The following is a 5,200-nucleotide window of genomic DNA, read 5'->3' on the forward strand; positions in this document are numbered from 1 at the left end:
CTCTTCAGACAGGGATTGGACTGGACTGTGGGACATAAAGTGATACTCGTGAGAAGTGTGCCTCTTAGCTCAAGTAGATACAAGAGACTAAACAGGCAGCTTCTGTCTGGAGGTGAGATGGGAAGGCAGAGGGGGTTAGAAGCTGGCTGAATGAACATGGGGTATCAGGGGTAGAAAGGAGGAGTGTGCTGTCACAGTATGGGGAGAACAGTTAGAGTCACATAATAATGTATGTGTAAATTTTTGTATGGGAAAAAATTTTAAAAAATTAAAAAAGAAAAATTTTTGAGTCATCTTATTGCTTCCAACAATCCAGCTAAATATGAAGCAATAAACCTTCAAAATTTCTGAAGGAAGAAATCTACCACAAGAATACAACACTTACCCAAAATAGAGAGGAAAAAAGGCAGCTGTGTGCCTCTTTTTACATATATCCCTGAGCAGCTACATCAAACACAGCTTAGGCTTTCAAGAAGCATGCAGTCCCCCTGTGAAAGGCAGTAACTACCCAAGAGAATAAGCTTATTAGGGATGATATAACCATCACATTTTGGGAGACAGGTTTTCAGCTTCAATTAAGTCTCACAGCTCAAGACTATGCTGAGTGCTATGGGACATGTAAGAAAAAAAAAAGAATATATGTTTTGCACTCATGTGAATAGATGTCAAAATCTATAGATGGCTCAGCAACAGGTAAAAATTAGGTCCTCCATAAATTAATATCCATAGCCCATCTAGCTCTAAAATTAATTTTTTGCTTCTCACTGCTACTACACAATTACGTATTATTTTCATCTCCCTCTCTCTGGAATAGCTCCAACAATGCTTTAAAATTCCTCTTATGCTGTTGCGTGCTGACAAGTCAATTCTGACTCTAGGGACCCTATAGAACAGAGCAGAACTGCCCCATAGGGTTTCCTAGGCTGTAATCTTTATGGGAGCAGACTGGCAGGTCTTTTCTCCTACAAAGCCACTGGGTGGGTTCAAACCTCCAACCTTCTGGTTAGCAGCTGAGCGCTTAACCATTGCACCACCAGAGCTCCTTAATTTCCCTTATAAGTCCCCCCTCCACCAATCAAGAGATATACTCCTCCCTAATCAAAGACCCCAAAGACTTCCCTTTATAGGATAAATTCCCAAGTATTCAAGACTATCCTAATTTACCCCCAAAGAGCCACTTTCAAGTATTTTACCTCCGACCACTTCCCAACAAGAACTCTCAATCGCTGTACTCACTGGCATCTGAAAATGCCACATTTGTCTGGTAACCCAAATGTGCCATTTCCCCCCATTCATCTAGGATTAAATTCTACCCAAACTTCAAAAACCAACTTTACTTGCTCCACCAAGCCTTCCAAATCATATCAATGTTCTATATTATTTATTCATTTAGCCCTATTATGAAATGTTGCTTTTTTATCATCGAGCTAACGTGATATCTATTCTAACCAACTAGAGTTTAAATCCTTACCAACAGGGTTTATATTTTATCCATCTTTGTAACTGTCACGGAAAACAAAGGCTATTCAGTAATTATCTGTTGAACAGATAAATTGCAACTGCAAAAAACCTTCCATTCAATCATTCCAATAGAGTAGCTACCAGACTTTTCAAGGATTTCCAAAACAGAGGTCAAAGATTCCACACATCTCCATTACTAGGAGCCATTCACTTCACAAACATAATTTCACAGAAACTTAACTAAATAATTGAAAGCTTTCATTTCAGATGAAGAAACTTTGGCACAGGCACATTAAATGATTTAGTTCATTCAATAAAGCACTTTTGAACATCTATATATAACACCTACTGTTTACTGGATATACAAAAATGGCTACGATACAATTCCTCTATTCATGGAACACACAGTACAATTATTACTATATAATTATAAAAATAGAGGTAAAGGGAAGAAGCCAGCTAACTAAAATCTCTTCCTCATTTAAGAAATCACAGCATGCTTTCTTCCATCAGCATGGAGTCCTAAAAATGGTCTGCGATATTCCATCTCTCTTAGGAAGTGAAAAGTTGATTTCTTTAGTCTTTACTCCAACAGAGCAAATTTGAAAACAGTTGGAATGTGTGGTGTCATTTTCTAGATGAAAATAACCCAACATCAGCACAACACAACCAAGATAAATAAAGACACTAAGGTAAATAAAGACACTAAGAAGTACATGAGAAAATGTGACAATTCTGGTAAATGCTGTAACATAAACAACTTTGCAACAGAAAAATAACCCCAAACTATGTATGTGGTTCCATAGGTAGACATGGATGCACAGATGTTTAGAAAGGCATATGTGAGTAAATGCACGTGCATGTACAGGTGGAACTGTAGGTATACGTATATACACGTTTGTGTGCACTACATATATAACAAACCACATAGGGGGCACAGTTACAGAGCCTTCCTAGACATATCCAAACAACTCATGGGATTAGTTGACTGCATCAAAAGGCTTGGGACCATAGACTTGAGGGACAACTTAGTTAATTGGCATAACATAGGCCATAAAGATAATGTTCTACATCCAAGTTTGGTGCGTACCATCCAGGGTCATAAAAGCCTGTGAGCAGCCATTTAAGTTACAACTATCAACCTCTACTCATATGGAGCAAAAGAGAATGAAGGAAAAGGCTCAAAGAAGAAAGCAGTCCATGGGACTAACAGCCCACATGAACCACAGCCTCTTGTAACCTGAGCCCAGAAGAACTAGATGGTACCCAGCTGCCACTACCAACTCTTCTGACCAGGGACACAACAGAAGGCCCTGGACAGAAAATGGGAGGAAAATGTAGAACAAAATTCAAATTCCTAAAAAGGATCGATAGAGACTAGAGGAACCGCAGAGACAATCGCTCTAAAATACCCTTTGAACTTGGAACTGAAACTAATTCTGCAGGTCACCTTTTGGCCAAATAATTGGCTTATAAAATAAACAGTATCACCCATGAGTATCGTGCTCCCTTAAACAATTAACTATATGAGACCAAAAGGTCATTTACCCAAAGACGAGAAGGCTAGGGAGGGGAAGGGAAACTAGATCAATGGAAACAGAACAAACAGAAGGGAAATAATGCGAATGCTGACACATTGTAAAAACTGTAACCAATGGCAAGGAACAATTTGTATAAAAAATGTTAATGGGGAACCTAATTTGCTGTGTAAGCTTTCACCTAAAACACAACAAAATATTATTTAAAAAAAAAAGAAAAATAGCCCAATAGGCAAAGTAAGGTTTTATTAATCAAGCAATCTGTGAAAACTAATGATACTCCAATAAAACACTTTCATTTATTTAGTGTTGGTAGTGCTAAAACTGCCATCTACTGGATGTTCACTAAACTACATGAACAATTAGGAGTGTTAACAGTACATCCCAGCCAACAAGACAGGAACAATTTTTAATCCTATAAAAAATGTCAAGACACAAAATCTTGTTTTGAATATATTTTCCTATTCTGGAATTATTAACTGCAATACAGTATTCTAGACGTAAGATGACTTCTAAAACAGCAGTCCATCTTTTAAAATGACTTCAAAATCTAGAAATGAAACTTCTACTTGTTTTGTAGCTTGTAACCTTATATGTTTTATTTCACAACTCATCAATCATTCATATGGCATTGATATACCTGCACTGTTAAGGTCTTTACAGCAACAATACCATTACAGCAGAATATACAAAAGCTGCATAAGCATACCCCAGGAGTGAATATATTTCAATTCTGTATAAACATCAGGATTAACAACAACAAAAAAAAAAAACACGTGCGCTTACAGTGTTATGTACAACTAAGAAATACTGCAAAACACTGTAATTAAAATGTTTAAGTCTCACTTTAAGATGTGGCAGTCTGCTTCTGTAAAGATTTATAGCCTTGGAAACCCTGTGGGGCACTTCTACCCTGTCCTCTAGGGTGGCTATGAGTCGGAATCGAGCGGACGTAAATGGGTTTGGTTTTCTCCCCCGATGTCTTCCCTAAGTATAGAAGTAGCTCACTCTTGGGAAAAAGGGATAGATGCACCCTGAGGGTAATATTATTTTGCCTTCGCCAGAAGCTACACATCCCGGGCACATCTTAGTGTAAATTCGGGGTTGTTCCGTTAGGCATGCACGATATCAAATAGTTTCACTTTTAAAGAGTTCTCCAATGCAGGGTGGAAAACTATGAAATCGTACTATCTCCTCAATGAGTAATTTAGAGACCGAGAATATAGCGTTCAAACTGTAGCGTTTATCTCCCGAATTCACTGCAGTATTTTACAAAGCGTTCCTCAAGCATAAAGTCCCAGTTTTGCAGACAACGTGGCCCTATGAATAAAGTCTATGACAATGAAGGCCTGCCAGTCTTCTCAAAGGACGCGTTATTAACATCACCATCCTCTGCGAAAGCGTGCCCAGATCTAAAAAACCACCTCGGCTTTTGCTCAAGGTGGCAGCCGCACCTGTCCGACAATCAGGCCCAGTTGATTCCGCCGCCTTCGCCTAGGACCCCGGATCTGAGGTCGCCCAGGGCGACTCCAAGGCCTCGCAGATACCTGGCTGCCTACAGAGATTCCCTCAGGAATGGCATAAACCTGGGGCAGTGCCGCCGGAGACCTAAGGGCCCAGGCCTTCCTGGAAGCCATGGGGGGACCTCGGGATGCCCTTGGAGATTAATCCGCTCCACTCTAAGGCTGCATGCAGGTCGCTGGATGGCGGCACCGAGGTGGGGTGTGGGAGGAGAGCGAGGTGACCTTCCCGACTCGGCTTCCTGGACCCGAGTCACTCCCTGAGGGAGTTCAGCGGGATTTTGCAACCGTCCCACGAGGCCCCACGGAAATCCGCTACTCACCCCGGGACAGAAACAACAGCAGCAGCAGCCGCCGCCGCAGCTACTGGACCCCTCAGCCGGCCTTGCACAGGAAGGAAATGCCACCTAAGAGAGAACGCTTCCGGCGGGGGACCACGGCTCGGCCCTCGCACTGATCATGCGCGATCCACGGTCGCCGGGACCGATGAGGCGCGTTTCCGGTTTTAAAAATGGCGTGGGGAGCGCGTTCGCATACGGAAACCTGCTACGTGCTTGGCTGAGGCTTTCCGGGAACCCCGCGTGTCTGCCAGCCTCATTTGCTGAAGTTCTGAGTTTAACTCCAGAGTCTCAGAAATCGCATTCGAGATGTCATCATATAAAGTCCCTGCTCTGCTCGGGG

The 5,200-nt window shown here is 41.7% G+C and overlaps 1 protein-coding gene across 1 annotated transcript in view; it reads right to left on the bottom strand.

Annotated features, from left to right (window-relative positions):
• Positions 1 to 4,966, bottom strand: part of ATAD1 (ATPase family AAA domain containing 1) — a 53,879-nt gene extending 48,913 nt beyond the window's left edge. Inside the window, exon 1 of the mRNA XM_023739710.1 lies at positions 4,843 to 4,966. The gene's annotated coding sequence lies outside the window, so the exon portion shown is untranslated. The remainder of the gene's footprint in view (positions 1 to 4,842) is intronic.
• Between the last annotated feature and the right edge of the window lie 234 nt (positions 4,967 to 5,200).

The sequence above is a fragment of the Trichechus manatus genome, unplaced genomic scaffold (genome assembly GCF_000243295.1).
Source record: "Trichechus manatus latirostris isolate Lorelei unplaced genomic scaffold, TriManLat1.0 scaffold00007, whole genome shotgun sequence".
Classification (NCBI taxonomy): Eukaryota; Metazoa; Chordata; class Mammalia; order Sirenia; family Trichechidae; genus Trichechus; species Trichechus manatus.